General features: G+C 43.4%; 1 protein-coding gene across 3 annotated transcripts in view; it reads left to right on the top strand.

Moving 5' to 3' along the window:
- Positions 1–18,542, top strand: part of ULK4 (unc-51 like kinase 4) — a 533,886-nt gene that overhangs the window by 434,717 nt on the left and 80,627 nt on the right. The gene's annotated exons all lie outside the window — the stretch shown is intronic.

The raw sequence follows: 18,542 nt of genomic DNA, 5'->3' as shown, positions 1-18,542 counted from the left end.
GCCCATCTTCCTCTACTTTATATGGGACACTGCCACAGCATGGCATGACCAGTGGTGCCTTGGTCCACGCCCAGGATCTGAACCTGTGAACCCTGGGCCGCCAAAGCGGAGTGCGCGAACTTAACTCCTACGCCACCAGGCTGGCCCCAGCAATAAAATATTTTTTAATTAAGTTATATACATTGTTGTTTTTTAGACATAATGCTATTGTACACTTAGTAAACTACAGTATAGTTTAAACATAACTTTCATATGCACTGGGAAACCAAAAAATTTGTGTGACTTGCTGTATTGCGATATTTGCCTTATTGCAATGGTCTGGAAGCAAACCTGCAATATCTCCAAGGTATGCCTGTATACTAAAAACCACGGAATTGTACATTTTAAAATGATGAATTTTATGGTATGTGAATTTGTTATAAAAAATTACAGCATCAAATAAAACGAAATATACAGTTATGGTAGAAAACTGGGGAAATATTTAAGAAGAAAATAATGTCATCCTTAAAGTTATAACCCATACATTACCATAATTAACATTTGGTTTTATTTCTTTCTAGACACACACACGACATATATGTATGTGTATACTCACATGTCCATAAACACGTACCGTATACTGATATATATTTCTAAATGAGTTGAGATTTTAAATCATGATGGTGAAAAGTTGATGTGTTGGGCCGGCCCTGTGGCTTAGCAGTTAAATGCGCGCGCTCTGCTGCTGGTGGCCCGGGTTCGGATCCCAGGTGTGTACCGACGCACTGCTTCTCCAGCCATGCTGAGGCCGTGTCCCACATACAGCAACTAGAAGGATGTGCAACTATGACATACAACTATCTACTGGGGCTTTGGGGGAAAATAAATAAATAAATAAAATTATTTAAAAAAAAAAGTTCATGTGTTTACCTTGATTGCCTCCCAAAATTCCATTGAAATGATCAAAATAAGTATAAAAATAAGTGAAAATGCACAATTTGAGAAGAAGGAAAGTTATCAGTAATAGATGCCTAATTTGGGAAATTTCTAGAAGATGCAATCAGTTTAACAGAAATAGTATTTGGAATTGAGAAGACCACAGACCACCGTAGGCAAAGAAACAGGCATACTGAGAAGCTCTGGAAGAATCCCCGGCTCAGGGACAGCAGAGGCTCAGAGGAAGGGCAGAGCCCCAGCCCCATTCTTGGAGCTGCTCACCACAGGATCTTCCCCAAGGTACACCATGGTGGGCACAAGAGTAACTGAATTCTGGGCTGGGCTGCCCTGGCTCCCCAGAGCCACTGCCCTCCACCAAAGTGGATGCTCAACTTTCTGTCCCTGTTCTTCCTTTGAATTTAAGTCTTGATTTATTTTTCCTTCTTTTCTCACTACCAACCCCCCAGGCTGCCCACAGCTCTCAGCCGCATCCACTTAGGAGGAAATTCCCCAAGGAAATCAAAGTGAAATCCTAAAAATTCCTGAGGTAGCTCATCAGGCTACCAGTATTCACTCATATAGATCTTCATTTATGAATATGAGCAAGGAAGAATCACTGGACATTTGAGGAAAGTCCATAGCCAAAGAGTGACCACAGGTGAACCAAAAAAGCCAATGGCCGCAGAAAAAAAATGAAATAATACGTAAAAAAAATTCTAATTAGTATCTTCACAAAGACTTGAAATATTATTGCATCCATAAAACAAAACATGACTTTCAAATTTTAAAACCCAGTAGAGGGATTGAATAACAGAATAAACTCTGACAAAAGCCAAGTGAATTATTTATAAAACCAACTTGAAGAGTTCTTTCTGAACACAGAGTGAGAGAAATGTTGAGAATTGTGGCAGATGGATACAGGAAATCCAACAGCCCTTCATGGGAACGGGATATTAGCACCACAGGTCTCGTGATCCACCCAAATTAAATACCCTCTTGGCATAGAGAAAAAAGAACATTCAAACTGTGACACGTGAACATCTCTCACAGGAGACCAAATTGCTTATAGGGTATATGTGTAAGTGTATATATATATACTTCTTGTATATCTAAATGCAAATTGTTCTCCTGTGGAGGTAATGTACACACAATAAGTATATATATAAGTGTAAATAAGTATAAAGTAAGTGTATACACAAGTGTGTGTGTGTGTGTGTGTACATGTATATTCGGCCATATTTTCCAAAGATAGGTGTTTTGGATATTTCATGTGTAGAATCTATTGAACTAGATGCTTTCACCTATTTATTTAGACTAAATAAATATGATTGTTTTGTACTGTTTAAAACATAAAATGTATAATATTACTCATGGAAGTACATATTTCCTGGGGAGTTACCATATATTTCCAATATTAGAATGTACAAATAAAAGACCACCTCACCCTCTTTCCCTCATATTTAACTTAAATGGTTGGTCTCTCTTTGTTTGCTGAGCTAATGGGAACCACCAGCAAATTCGTTAGCCCAAGGTTCCTTCCGTTTCCATTGAAGTAAGTCTTAAGAGGATTTCAAGAATGGAAATGCATTCCTAGAAAAGCCATGAAGCCATTTGACTGGGATTCCTTCTCTGGTCCTAGGGACTGTCTGCTATAGGGAGCCTGAATACCCTAAATGCTGCTTGCTGTTTGCTTTGAGAGCATCTCCAGCCTTTGCAATGGTACTATTGTTAGCCTGGTGTGTGAGACTGTCCATTTTTTCTAGATTAAAAGATTTAACCTGTGCAGCCTGTCAGATGTGTCATTAACGGATCACTTTTTGTTGAGATAAACAGTGAATCTATTCAAATGGTTCTTGAATGATTCACTTTTCATTATGGAGTATTTGATTTAAACCAACTTGATTTGTGTCTTTAATCAAGAAAGTTGTCTTAATTTTATTTTTAAAAGCCTCTAGTTTATTTGATATAACCTTATGATGGAGTTGTCTTTACATTGAGGTAGATGAAGACTGAACTTTTACAAAGTGCTTGTTCTGCATTCATAGTAAAAGAGCTCATTTAGCATAATGGTGAAGAGGCTTGGGGGTTTAGGCAGCTTTGGGTTCAAGTCTCACTTCTTTTATTTAGTAAACAATTGGACAAGTAACCTACCTTCACTGAGTGTCAAGTTTGGTGATATAAAAAATATAAATAATATTTCCGCCGTAAGACCATTGTGAGGTCTAAATGAGAGAGTGTAAGCTAAGTGCTCAGCATGTGCCGGCACATAACTGCTCAAAAGTGGTAACTAGTGCTGTTGGCATTATCATCAACATCCTCATCCTCGTTTTTATTCCTATATTATGTTAATTTCCTGGCTTCACCGGAAAGTTTAGTTGTCCTATTTCCCAAATCTGTATTACTTTCTGCCCACATAATTCTAAAAACATTAGGACATGAAAAATATCCTCTGGTTATTTGAGGGTATTTTGAATTTGCTTCACCGAACTTGCATTGAAGTTCAAAGTTGTGAGGGCTGCCACATATTGTCAAGTTTATTCCCTTCTTCTTTCTCTTAAATGAGGCAAGTGTCACTATTTACTGTGACGTGAAGAAGCGCTTACTCATGGCATGCCCTAGTAGGACAACTAGATTTCCAGACCAGATATTGAGATTATCCAGTAAAAAGCGTTTCTGGATTCAGAATCCAGAGTGTAGTGAAAATGCTGAAATAATGTCCTCTCAGGGTAGTCTGATGGTGTGATGGAGTTAACAGGACCTCTAGCCCTCTGTTACTCAAAATGTGATCCCAGACCTGCAGCAGCTTCGTTACTAGGAGGCTTATTTGAAATGCGGGATCTCAAGCCCCGCCATGTGCCTGCCAAATCAGAATCTGCGCTTTAACATGGTCCCCCAGGTGGTCCTGTGTGCATCCTTTGAGAAGCTCTAGAGGCTGCTCCTGGAAATCTAGAATGGGTAGTTACTGACGCCATAAAAAAGATTTGGGTCTGAGCGATTTCCTTTTCAGAATCCAGTCTGTCTTTAGCCAGTTCCATATAGTACTTTCAGTTACGCTTGTGGGGAGAAGCACTGAACTCTAATTTATTTTCGTCCATTTATTTCTGGAAGTCCTGCTAACACCTACTTTTGAAGATCTTTTTTTATTTCTTAATTTTTCTTATATTTGAAAATGATAATATTCTAAATTGACATAACTGCATAGGTTCTATCTCTAAAAGGCTGATTTATTTAGGAAAGAATTCACAAGGGGAGAATCTTTGAGCAGCACTAGAAGAGAAATATCAGGAAGAGAATATTGATTAAATAAACCTGTGAAACAGCCTAGCAGAAAGTACAAGAGTTTTCTTATCTGTTAAAATGATAATATCCACCTACTAATGCATTAATAATGGAGTAACGTGGGCAAAGGGCCCAGCTCCGGGTCTGTGGAGGGCAGCTGAGCCAATGCTGTTGCTGATCGATCAGTTCAGGGGCAGAGGCTAGGAAATGGGGATGGGGGCGTATTGAGTGAGCCCTTTCAGACAGTCAGTACCAGTGACTGGATAAAGAGAAAAGACTTGGACGTAGATAGGCAGGTTCAGACCTTCACTCTGTCCCTTACTTGCTGTGTGTCCTTGGACAAGTCACTTAACATCTCAAAGCTGAGTATTAATTTGCCTGGTGGGGCCCTTATGTAAGGATTCTGGGAGATAGTTATGCAAAGGGTTTATCATAGTACAGTACATAGTTTATCGTGGCACAGAGAAAGCCATCATAAAAGACATACACACACACATGCACACATATACTTTGAAAATGGCAAGTGTCTTCATAAATATCCAGGACCTAGGCATATGTCCCTACCAGATAATACACTTTCATCCTACTTATTTCCTCAGTGAAGGCCGTTTCTGTTTGAGAATGCACATCCTTCCCATCAGTGACACACACCTTCTGCTGAGGGGTTCAGTGATGGCTGAACTAGAATGCACACTGCATAACGCACATATTTTTATTGCTTGCCTCTGCAAGAATCCAGAGCTCTGAAGTCAGCTTTATTGGAGCCACAGTCAGATGTGGGGAAGCAACCCTGGGTCAGCAGCAGTCTCCCAGCACAGAAGAGGCCTCTGTTGTCTGCTTCCCCAAACCAAGGATCAGCCTTGCTGTGTCTTGCTCAGGAGAGCTGGGAGCAGTCAACAGAGCTGCTCATGACTTATGCATGAAGCAGGGTGATCCCATCTGGCCTCCCTCAAGGTCTTGACCCTTCCTTGGCCCTTCGTTGCTGCCAGCACATAATCCTCAGCCCCTGGGGAACCAGGGTCCCGTTGCCAATTACTGTGGGCATCTCTCTGTGCCCCCCAAGGAGCTCCTTGTGCCTTGTTAGGCTTAATTGCGTGGCCACTGAGAGCTGGAGCCTCTGGTATCAGTCTCATCAGTGGCCCCGGGGCATTCTGAGGATGGGCAGTGTGGCTCAGAGAGTCCACTGTGAGGTAGTGCACAGGCTGGCTGCCTCCATTACCACTACAAAGGCTGGAGGGTGGCCATGCTGCACATTGTCAGGGCCACAGCTGCAGTGAATGACGCCCGAGACTGTGTCCCTGCAGGAAAACTTTCCAGGAACACTGCAGCCAGAGCAGGGCTCAGTTCTCTTGGTGCCTGGATCTCCTGAGCTTCTGAGCCTTTGCGAAGCTGGAATGTTCTCTGATGCTAAAGGCTTCTAATGACGCTAAAGACTGGGAAACACTTTTCTTCAAAGTTACTCTTTGACCACCCTCTTAATAATGATGTGAAAGCCAACATGTATTGAGTGCTTTCTCTGGGCTGGCCACTGAGCTGTGTCATTGATCTGGATAGTATTAGAGCAACGCTATGAGGGGAGGTATTAATACCCCTGTTTTTTCCGGTTGAGGAAATGGGCACCAGAGGCCAGGTGAGTAGGTGGTGGAGCCAGGATTTGAACCCAGACTTAACATTTTTAATCATTATGAATAGTGTATATTGTATCATATATACTGCAAATAGGGGAGAAACTGTACACTTAAAATGGTTAAGATGGTAATTTTTGTGTGTATTTTACCACAATAAAAAAAGAATTGAAAAGAATAAGAAAGAATTGGCAAACTCCTCTGGGAGCCTATTTTTATAAAGGTGTTGCTGATTTGAATGTTTCTGATCTCTGCTCTATCAAGAGCCTGAATATGTCAATCTCTAATTCCATCACAATTCTGTTTTTTCTCTTAAAAAAAAAATCGCAAAAACAATTTAGTGCTGTCATACCTAGGAACTTTCTGTATCTTCAGTCAGCAGTACTCTGACGGGTTGCATTTTCCATGCTCTTTAATCCACAGGTCTGTGCCCTAGGATTTCACACCTGAAATGAATTTGCTAGTCTCAACCATCTTATTATAGCTAACCCTCTGCTGACTGATGTGGCTGAGAAGTGGGCTATTCCGGTTAATCAAGGCATCTGAGTAATGGTGTCTCAGGAAACTAGAATACAGTAATACATGTTTATCAGCAAAATTCTTCTAAATACAAATAAATCTTCACTTGACTGTTTAGAACTCCATTCTAAATATACAGAGACCTACATGATGTTATGAACAACAAAACATCAAGTATAGGCTTATTTGATTATTTTGTTGTTTTACAAGAATGCTGAAGCTCTTAATTCGTAATGATGTAAATCCAAAAAACAGCAACCTTCCCTAGCAACAACACCAAAGCATTAGAATCTATCTTTAAAGATTTCATGACAGAAACTTGCATTTAATGCAAATCCATTATATCAAAATTTGAGTAAAGTGCTGCATTTTATCATCATTAGGAATATTTCACACTCAACAGAATTGAGCAGAGAACAAAATAATAAACGCTCATGTAACCCACCACCCAATAATTTGCTGCTTTGAGAAAATGTTTTAGTCATACTAGGATAGGAAAATTTATGGTAATGTTGTAATATCAAATAATCCCCAAGTAATGATGTATTTTCAACAGTATAGCTTTTGAGCATTTAAGCCGTTTTATGGAGTATATGTAACAAGTTCTGATGGATTCAGTCTCCTGCTTCCTCAGGGAATGGCCCATGTCAGCCCTGATCCCAGCAAAAGATGAGTTTGTGTCCGAGAGCACTTTTCAAACAGCAGGGTCAGGAATTAGTACTTTCGGTAATTTTGTATATTTTTTCCTGAGTTTTATCTCAGCAAATCAGAGTTTTCTCTCAATTAAATCTAAGTTTACTGTTTTCTATTTAAAATCTTTTAAAAGATATCCAAACCCATCATTTTCTCCCCGTCTTCTCTCTCAGCTGATGACTTTTCTTCATTTTGCTGAGAAGTGGAAGTGATCAGGAGACAGCTGCCCAGGCTCCCGGCCGACACTCCACTCCTGCATCTGTGCCGCTCGCCCTCCTCTTCCTCTTCCCCTTCCCCTTCCCCTTCCCCTTCCCCTTCTCCAGCAGACCATCTCCTCCCTCTTGCTCAAGGACATCCTCTAGCATTTCTCCCCTTTCTCTGTCCTGCATCATCTATCACTGTTCCCCTTAGCTGGGTCATTCCCATCAGGTACGACATGCTCTTGTATCACCCAGCTTTAAAAAGAGAAAAAAGCTCTCTTGACCCACATCCCTGTTTAGCTGCCCCATTTCTCTGCTCCCTTCCCCAGCAAAACTCCTTGGGACCAGCTAGTCAGGCTTCCATACCCACCCTCCATCAAAACAGCTCTTGTCGTGGTAGCTGGTGAAGAATCAGTTCTCCGTCCTCCTTTCCCTGGGCCTTTGGCACAGCCGGCGACTCTCTTAGGAAACACTCTCCTCCCTCGGTTTCCGGGCCACCACCCTCTTTCGCTTCTCCTCCTGACACACTGGTCGTTCCTCTGCTGGTGTCTCTAACACTGCAGTGCTGGAGACTCTGTCCTGAGCCCCCTTCTCCTCTCCATCTGCGTTTGCTCCTCGGGGAGCTCGGCCAGCTCCTTGCCTTTCCCGTCATCTCCGTGTTTGCACCTTCAGCCCCCCAGGCCCCTGGACTCAAGTCTGATAGTGTCAGTGGCCCCGTATCTCAGACTCCCTGCCCCTCCACTTACCCTCCCCATCTCGGTCATGGCAGCTTCAAGTGTCTCAGGTCAGACCTTGCATGGCAAGGAATGCTTCTCCAGCAGGGCGGCCTTTGAGCAGGGGCCTGAAGGAAGTGAGGGAACAAGTCAAGTCTTCTTTAACTCTTCTCTCTCTCTCACCCCACCCCCATTTGTCCACAAATTCTGTTGACTCTGCTGTCTACACATATCAAGATCCTGATCATTTCTTACCACCTCCACCTCTACCATCCTGATCTGTCACCTCTCTCGTGAATTATTGTAACTGCCTCAACTAGTCTTCCTGCTCCACCGTTGCTCCTCACGCCCACCTCGGTCTATGCTCAACACAGCGGCCAGGGCAATCCTTTGAAAACCTAAGTGAGATTATGGCTCTCCATCTCAGAGTAAAATCCCGGTCCTTATCTTATATACAAGGCTCTTGCAACTTGGCCTCCACTCCTGACACGTCTCCTCTCCTCTCCTCCCACTTTTCTTCTGTCTCACTTCAATGTAGACACACTTGCTTCTCCTCAAACACACCAAGCATGCTTGTACCTCAGGGCCTTTGAAAGTGCTGTTCCCTCTTTCTGGAAGGTTCTTCCACATACCCTCGTGGCTTCCCCTATTCTTTCAGGTCTTTACTCAGTTATCATACAGGCAGAGAGGCCTTCCCTGGCCAGCCTAAGTGAATGAGGTGCCCCTTTCTCTGCCTCTGCATCCTCTGCCTCCTAAGGCTTTCTTTTTCTCCATGACACTCATTTTCGTGTGGTGTCTTTTCTATTTGCTTGTCTATTTTCTATCATTTATCTCCCCTGCTAGAATATAAGCACTATGAGGATAAGAAGTTTGTCTGTTTTTAGCATCATTGCCATATCCCTAGCATCTAGAATTGTACTGGGCATATGGTTTGTTTAAATAAATGAATGGTTTTTGTAAACTATGCACCTGCTCCTCCCTGGATGGACTCAAGCCACAAGCTGTCCTGCAGAGCCCACTCCTTTGTGGTGTGTTTGCCCCCCAAAAGCCCTGTGGCTAGAGATTGTGTAAGAGGCAGGATGGCATAATGGTAAACAGCATGACTCTGGGGCCAAAATAGCTGAGTTTGAAACCTGGCTCCACTTACTAGCACTGTGACCGCAGGTTGCTTAGCCTATTTGTGCCCTAATGTTCTCATCTGTAAAATGAGCTACTAATAGTACTGTCCTCATATAGGGTTGTTGTGAAGGTCTGATGAGTTACTTCTGCAAAAGCAGTTAGAACAGTGCCCAGCACATGGTGGTACTATCTAAGTGTCAGCTCTGTTGTTTTTATCTATCTTTGGATCCGCCATGACATCTGCCCCAGTTGGCTGAATTAAATGGGCAGTCATCAAACCCACGTGTCTCCTGTCGAGGGACAACCCAAGGAAGAGTGGGCAGAGTGTTGGGTTGGCAGCAGCAGACCTATACCTGAGCCACTGCCATCTCATGAATGCATTCAGCAAACATGCTGAGCCCTCCTCTGTGCCGGGCTCTGTGCTGGGCGTTGGGCAAACAGTGATGAGCAAACACAGGCAACCGTCTCCCATCTCAGGGAGCTCTCAGCCCTGCCCTATTTAGCTCTCTCACTCTGAGAAGCTGACAACGAGGGAAGGAGACCAAATGCAATGTGTTATTTCATCTCACTGGCTCCCACCCACCCCGAGGCTGCTGTGGTGTTCCTGCCAGCCCAATGCTCCGGCACTCAGAGAAGCGTCCTGCCCCACACACCACCAACACATTCTCAGAGTTGGCTCCAAGCTGCTGATTGAGGCTGTTGCTTATTCCCTCCAAGATAGCGTTCATGAGGAGGCAGGAGTTTAATTTCAAGTCTAGGTGTAAGTCTCGGCTCTACACTGGGAGACCTTGGGCAAGTTACTTAACTTCCTCAAACATTCTTTTCTTTATTCATACATTCTTTTCTTTATTCATAAACTAGAGATTACAGCATCTGCCTTGTAGGTTACAATGAAGATCAAATGTGTCCTCAAATGTCCTTACATATTCCAAGCTTTTAGGGTCATCATTTCCTTTAATCTTCAAATAAAATGATTTGTATGCCCTAGGGTCCAGCATTCCCCGGCGGTTGCAGAGGATGCCTGAGAAGTGGAAGGGCATAGATTCTGTTGGTTACTCACACCCCAAATTCCTGCTTTCTGCTCACCATCACCCCTTTGCTGCTGCTGTCCTTTCTCTCCCCGCCTTGCCCAAAGCTTGGACCTGAGCCTCCCTCTTTCATCCCTGTAAGTTCCACTTCCCTTGAAATGTTGGGCCTCATTCTACCTAGCACCCCACTTCCCAGGCTGCCCCCTCCCTTTAGCTCCTGCTCCCTCTGCCTGTCTCTTTCCCTGGACTTGCCCCTGCCACTTGAAGCAGCTTCCCAGGCTCCTGGCTCTTGTGGGCTTTGCCTGGTTTTACCTTACCTTGCACCCTGATCCTATCTTCCTTGTGGACCACCTAGACCAGAGGAACAATTTTTTTTCTTAGATAGCAAAATTAAATTTTTATTTTTAGTTTTTGATTGTACCAGCAACATGTGACTTTTAGGGAAAATAATTCAAGCATTACAGAAATGATTAAGAAAGTTAAAATCCCAGAAAAAGGTGTCATACTAAACATACCGTCTCACAGCTGCCTTTTTGCACTGACTTGTAGGTGGAGTTTTAAATCTGGTTAGTCTATAATTAACAAATAGTAAGGATATAGTTGCTGATGCTATGATTTGGAATACCACCACGTCCTCTGTGAGTGATTGTATCAGAAAAGAACAGTCAGAATCACTGAGAATTCGGAAAAACAGAGAGACTGTCGAGAGAAAAGGGCATTAGATGACACACACCTGACAATAACACATGAAATGTATTCCTTCCAGGCAGCTTCAGGTCCCGTCTGTGTGTCTGACGTATCCGAATGACTGTCACATCTCAATCTGCTATTAACAGGGCCTGATGCTTTTTGAGTGGTACTCTTTCCTTTATAGAAAAACACGTAAAGTCACAGTAGAGCTGATGAGCAGTTTAGCATGGAGAACACAAGGGGACAGGGCCCCTCCATGGTGGCTTTCAAATATGGACACAAATTTAATTATGAGGGCCATGACCTATTTTTCATTTCACCAAGGTAAGAATGGTAAACAATTTAAATTATCTATAAGGAAAAATTACTTGATAGTTAAATGAAATATCCAAGTGTTTATCTAAAAGTGGCTGTGGGATATCCTTGGGGCTAGAAATCTGGTTTGCATAGAATATTTGTTCATGACTTTCCTGTTTTGAATTTGATGACTTTTTTAAGCTGGCTGTTTCATTTTAGCATCTCCAGTGATGAAACAAACAAAGTGTGAAATATGAGACAGTGCTAGTTAAACATTTATACCAGCCCTACCCTGTCATTTCTTGAAACTATTAAAATGTAATGTTTTTATATGAAATCATTATAAATTTATAACAAGTCTAATCTGTGATGAGGCACTGTTCCATGGGCTGTGAATTATTGTTCTAAATTTCGGGTGGCAGATGCTTTCTCTGAGTGTTGGTGCCGAGATGATTAGTTCCTATGATGCAGTGTAAGAATATATCTTCTAATTTGCATAAAACACGAGTGCTGATTATACAGTTTGATTTGAGACGTTCTAAACTATTTTTCCAAAACAACAATCTTGACAATCAGCTCTCTTACAATAAGGAAGTGCTGATTGATTATGAATACTGCCCTGAAGACTTTCTCCCGTACAATCTCGATTATGAATGTATCCGTAGAGAGGATGACACTAAAAAACACATCACTGTGTCTTCACGGTGGCTGCAATAATTGGACTGTGAGCAGAAGTCAGGTTTTGCAGGCTCTTGCTAAGCCCAAGGGCATTCTTGGGTTTGGAGATTGAGATTCAACCCAGAGTTGGATCTCTCCTCCCAGAGTGCATCTCAGATGTGGGTGGACCAAAAACTGCCGTTCTGGAGTGATTGAAGAGTACTAGAAATGCTTTCCACCTCAAAGTATTTCTCTGTCTTTCAGGTCCTCCCTGAAAGTCATCCTCAATTCCTAAAATTCCATCACTAGAGATCTTTCTTTGGGGAACAAGCCCTCATTAATAGGCAGACACTCTTGGAAAGGTGATGTCTTTACCCTTAGCACAGTTAGTTCCTTGGCAAATATGAGTTTTCTAGCTGCTTTCCAACATGGTAGAGAGCTGACAGCAACTCCTTCAAGAACGATGAACAGAATAGGAATATAGCAGTGCCTTGATACATGTGCTGGGGGAAGGGAAGGAGGATGACCCAGATCACTGGGAGTCAGGAATCCACAGGTTGGAGTGGGGCCAGGAAGCTATTCTGAATTTCCACAATATAACAGAAGGCAAGTGTTTACCTGGAGGAGACTGCATAGTAGATCTCATCTGCAATTACATATGTCTCTAATGAATACAGATTTGGAAAACAAGTTATAATCTAGTAAACACAGCTTCTTTAATGGGCTGGCCTGAACCTAGTGGAGTTTGATTGCTCTATCTCAGAGTGGGGGGCCCTCATTTCTTGAGCTTCCAGGACCCTTTTATAAGCTGGCCTCTGTAAGGCTTCTGTGTAGTCCCTAACTTAAAAGTACAGTGAAAAGTAGAAAGTATAGTGAAGAGTGCTCTATTGTGTCTTGACTTCAGAGAGCTCCCAGTCTAACGGGCAAGAGGCATTACCATACAATGTTCATGATTAGAAAGTGAAATCAAGAAAAACTTCAATAAAAATGAGAATTACCTGCAAATGTGGTCTATAAATGACATAGCTGGTTGAAAACTAATCTCCACTGAAATATCTGAAACAGCCAGAGAGGCTTGATTTGTAATGAGTGCAGTCTGTGAAAATGCTGGGCTGTAAAGCTTGGGAAAGAGAAGCCCCTGCCAAGTCACTCAAGCTTTCAATAAAAGGAGACTGGACTCTGTGGTCTCATGAGGCCCCTCCCCTGAGTTCATAATCCCAGCACAGTGTCTGCTCAGCCACTTTGGACTGATGGGGAAGGAGGGACGACAGGGTGGCCAGCAATGTGCCAAGCATAGTCATCCTCTCATGTGGCTCACAACTGGACTACATATCCCAGCCTCCCTTGTGTTCAGGTTCTAGCCAAAGATGTGTGAACAGGTGTCTGTGGCTTTTGGATTGAGGTTCCTTAGGAGGCAGAGGTGCCTTTTCCACCCTCCCTTTGCCCATTTGCCAGCTGGATACAAGGGACTCTGAGGTCCCCATGGGACAGTGGAGCCACAAGATGGAAGGAGCGTGAGTCTCTGAAGCACCAGGTAGGCACCAGCAGGCCACCTTTGAAGCTTGCATTGAACTGTTAGAGGAGACAAAAATCAACTTCTAAGATGTTAAGCCACTGAGATTTGGGTGGAGGGGGTGGTGGGAACTATCTGATACTTAATCTATTGTTATTTTAACTAATATAGTAAGTGTTACCCTATGGAAATAAGATGGAAAATTGTAACACAGCCTTTCTTTGTTTTGCTTTAGTTTTTATTGACTTCATGTTAACACTCTGCTCCTCCAAATGTTAATCAAATACATCAATACAGTCAGTGCTTAATGGAGGCAGGCCTTGCTTGTTCTAGCCTTTAGGAACCTGATGTCCAGAGAGGGTTCTAGGAGGGGAGACCCAGGAGCAATGGATACCAAGCTTAGAATTCCACAGACAACAGGAGACAGTGTCCCTGGGATAGGCCAAAGTCAAGTTGTTTCTTAGATACCCCAAGCCCCAAGAGGAAGGCTACCAGACACTGCTGGCCTTGAAAGCAAGTCCAGCTGAGTAAAAGCTTGGGGAGGAAAGAGCAAGAGGCAGATTCTGAGGTCCGTGGGCACCCAAGTTTGTGGAAGACACTAATGATCTATTTTTCTTGAGATTTAAAAATGCATATGCCCTGCTCTCTTGTGAGTTGGCCTTGTCTGACCTCAAGGCTTGCACATTCCCCTGTTAACCAGCACTATAGGTTAGGTCCCCTGAATCATCTGCCTTCCTCCATGCGAAACAGTTTCCTGTTTGCGCTTTGGGCTCCCAAGTCTGGGAACCTAGTCCAAGGAGGGAGGTTAAGCTGCTCTGCTGGGCAAATCAAAGGGCGTTGTTCTGGGAGGGGAAGTTAGTATGGTGTTAAACATTTTTGGCTGCTGCTTGGTGGTCAGACAGTCCTGAGCCTGGGGAGAATGAGCTCATACCTGAGAGAGAGGGGTCCCAGCAATATGAATGGGGGAGGGAAAGCAATGGTTAACAGGGAACCCCAACAGTGGGACGAGCTAAGACCTCTAGAGGAACATCAAAACTTGATACACAGTTTTAAGTTTTCTTTTTTGAATGGCAAATCCCTTCTGATTCTCTTAATAAATATTGCTGTAAATACTAGTCAAGCCAGTGGTGCCTTGAGGGATAGAGGAAGGGGGAGCAATGTGCACCCTGGCAGGGGCAGTCTGGAGGTGTGACCCTCACCATTCCTTTGTGGATACAATGATGGTTGGAGCATTTAAGGGGGAAGGACTCAGTGGTCCCTGAATCCAGGTGGTAACCAGGAGCTGAGGCAGAGGATGCCTGAGCCAAGTAAAGAGTGCGAGGCCACAGCCAGATGTCATGGAACAGTCCAGAGACACCCCAACCCCCTTCTTCAAATACATTGGAGCAGTGTTTGTCAGTATTTTTTTTATTATGCCCCCAAAGGAACCTTTTTAGACATTTTTCTTAATTGCCTCTCCCTATAAATTTTTTTTTTTTTGATGAGAAAGATTGGTCCTGAGCTAACATCTGTAGCCAATCTTCCTCTTTTTGCCTGAGGAAGATTGTCACTAGGCTAACATCTGTGCTAATCTTCCTCTGTTTTGTATATGGGACGCCACCATGGCTTGATGAGTGGTGTGTAGGTCCATGCCTGGAATCTGAATCGGTGAACCCTGGGCCGCCAAAGCAGAGCACGCAAACTTAACCACTACACCACCAGGACTGCCCCTCCTATAAAATTTTAATACCACAAATATACTGTCTGTTTATATATTGTGGTCCTTTGGAGGGTCACAAATTATTGTAATATCTAAGATTTAGTCCTGCACACGCACGCCCCACCCCACCCCCACCCCCGCCGCCCCAGCCTGTTTTCACCCATTTGGGAGCAATATCGCCCTGTTGAGAGTGCGTGGACCTGGAAAGGAAGGACGGTCAGATCCTTTACCCCGTGGGTAGGGGTGACCCAGGTAGTTACTTGAGTGACTGACAATGGACACAACAGACTGAAAGGAGCACCTGTCCCTCTGGCCTGAAGATTCACCAGGTGGCACGGATCTTCTCTGCAAGAAGGTGGCTCCATTCGAAAAGGCGGACACTTGGATTTGTCCCAAGGGGAAAGCCTTATCTCTAAGCAGCTAGTAAGGCTCTTGTAGCAGTACCCTGGTGATGGTGGGGGGTGGGGAGTCTACAGCTTATAGCTTGAAGAAGAAGAGAAAGAATGAAGCGGTGCCCTGTCAAATACTGTCCACTCTGGAATGCCTGGAATTTCTAATTTCTAATTATTTCAAAATACATCCTGGAGGAATTGGCAGTTATGGCGCTTTTCGTTGGCTGCAACTGGATGAAATTCCTGTGTATTTCTGAGAAACCAGGCCGTGGCTCTTGTCCATCAGGTGTGTGTTGTTTCAACCAGAGAGCTCCTGGTTTGACTCCTCTTGTGAAGAAGGAAGGGCCATTAGTCTCTACCTCCACCTGCTCCGGCACCAAACCCTCCACCGACAATCCTGCATAAGTATTGCCTGCGGTGGTAAGTTGTCTTTTAGGAGAGCCAAGGCCTTGACTCACCAGCTTCTAAAGGGCTTTGTCAAGTGGTGATGCAGGATGTAAAGTTCCCCTCAACTACCAGTTTCCTGGCATTCTAGAGAACAGCTCTTAGGTGGTTTGACTCATCTTCAGCCCAAAGCAGTCCTGTTTGGAGTGAAAAGGAAGCTGCTCTGAGAGTGATCTGAAAGGGAAAACTTTATCACGTGATACACTTAGAAGTTTTGTTTTGATTTTTCCCGGATGAATGAGGAAATCTTTCATTACAAGGTCCTAAGTTTCCATTACTGATGCTCCTGAGAAATCCTGAGTTCTTTCGTCTGAGCTTTCATTCTGGAAGAGGAGGGTGGAGGCAGGCATCTTGTGAGCCTCCCTCTGCTGGAGGAAGAGGCCCTGCAGCTTAGTCTCCACAAGGGCGAAGCCTCGTTCATTTCTCCACACAAAGAACTCTGCGCACCTCTGGCAACACCACACAACTCCTTTGAGGGCTATTCCTGCTCAGAGACTTCAAAATGGAACTTCAGATTTCTGGATCTTTTCTGTGATGACAGAGGCAGCCCCAGTGAGGCAGACCTTGCCAAACACAGACATTTCTTGAAAGACATAGTGAAGAGTGAACCATGAATTCGTCGCAAAGAATACTGAAAGATTCAGGAGTTGCTTGATGCAAGCCTAGCTTTGTTTACTATGAAAACACACCTACACCCACACCTGACTATCAAACACCATGCCTTAATTTCAGCTTCTTACTTAAACTAAATAATAGCAAGCCTTCAAATTTAAGTTTATTCTTAAACAGGATTACCTTTTGGTTTATATGCGCAATAAGTACATGAAAAAGATAGTGAAAGATATATAATTCTCTGTAAGAGTCATTTCTACATTGTGTTCCATTAAGGAAATAAACTTGCAATGAAATAGTTGTATTAAAACTTTGTATTTCTGTTGATGCACATTTTTCTGGAGAAGGGATCCATAACTTTATTTTTTAAAAGGCCCGTGACTCAAAACAAAAAACGAGAAAAACGAAATCAAAAACAAAAAGATCAAGAACAGGCTGCCCCTCTGTAGGGGACAAAGAGACAGCCAAGTTAGAATTTTATAAAATGATTCCTTCCATTTATAGTTTTATTATCTTTTTAGGTTTAGTATGAGAATGCTAAATATGATGAATAGTAGGTTTGCATAAAATATGGAAAAGATCTGTGTTTGTGATGGAATGACTTTCACAAATCACACTTATCATAATGTAATATTAAATTATAAAATATATACCGTGTGCCTGGAAATATACCCATGAAATAGTATAGAGAATTTATGTCCATATTAATAATGGCAAGATGGACAAAATAATCTACATCTTATTTTTCAGAAAGATATGTGTGGCCTTGACAGTGGTGCCATGGTGATATTTCCTTCACTTTACAGAGGAAAAAAACTACATAAAGAAAAATTATGCTGTTTCATTCAAAGTAGGAATGAGGTACCTTGGGCCCTACATTCCATAGTGAGACTCCTCCAAGGAGAAACTTACGTGCCTTATATGTGTGCCCACAGCTCTGAGGGGAAATCAGGTTATGTTTATATTTGATAAATGGGATGAGGATAGAAAAGACCCTCTTCCAGTTTTGCCCTTCAGAGGCCTGACTTTGCCACTCCTGGAGTTCATGGGCAGGACTATATAAGGGGCAGGAATTTTGAAGCTGCTGCTGCTTGTCAGTACTGCTAGTACTACTACTAGTATACTGCTACTAGTAACACTACTACTAGTAATGCAGCCGCTACTATTGCTGCTGCTACTAGTACTACTATTACTACTACTACTGCTACTACAGGTGCCCCTCATCTGTCTGCCCATGAAATGTTGGGTGCTGGTGGATGGGGCAGTTCCATGCTGGCCCCTGAGGAAGTCTCAGGCGCAGGGGCTGAGGGCAGAGGAGTTTGGCTTAAGTCATCCCAAGCTGAATGGACTTAAAGGCCATCTCTCAGGAACCAACCTAGATAATCAGGCTTCCTTAAGGATGACTGCAGAGATCTGCAGTTTCTGAGCATACATTACTTAGCAGGTACTTATTTTGCCCCTGGTGAAGTCTCAAGCGTCTGTGACTGCCTTCTAGGAGCTATATTAGATCTGGATGGAAGAATGGATGGATATTTTTGTCGTTGTGTGAAAAGTAAGCTCTATGAAGGATACATTGGGAGCAGGGGTATGTGGTGAATTCAGTAGGAGTTCAGCCTCCCATCTCGTGTGACCTTTAGCGTGGCCTGACCCCTGGAGATCCTCTAGTTCTCCAGACGTGCTCAGACTGCAGCGCTTCAGACGTCCACCACCCCCTCTCTGTTTGGATCTATATCTTAGAGTCTGACTTGGGGAAGAGTGAACCACTCAGACCACAGCTTTACGAGGGCGCTTTGGTTCCTTGCGTCTCTTGGAGACCTGGTTCTGGGTGGCCTTACAGAAGATGTCCACTTCCCTCGAGTCACTGAGCTTTCTGAGTCTTGCAGAAGCTGAGAACTAAGGACTCTGCCCTCTCTGGCAAGGCACAGCCAAAACCTGTTTGTTCATACCTTACTTCTAGATTATGCCAAATCTAGAAGGTGAGTAAATTCAGGAATGTGGAAGCTCTCTGGGAAGTATGATGCATTCTGTAGATGTAAGGGACTTGTGTTAACCAGTTTCGATTTTTCCTGCTGTAAAATGAGCAGCGCTTGAAAGAGTCTCACCTGTACCTTTTCCCTTGTTTTCCCACGGCTTGGTGTTCAGTTATT

Source organism: Ceratotherium simum, chromosome 5 (genome assembly GCF_057802395.1).
Source record: "Ceratotherium simum simum isolate JZ-2026a chromosome 5, ASM5780239v1, whole genome shotgun sequence".
Lineage (NCBI taxonomy): Eukaryota > Metazoa > Chordata > Mammalia > Perissodactyla > Rhinocerotidae > Ceratotherium > Ceratotherium simum.
Note: the sequence above shows the minus strand (reverse complement) of the source record. Positions and strands in the feature narration are given on the sequence as shown.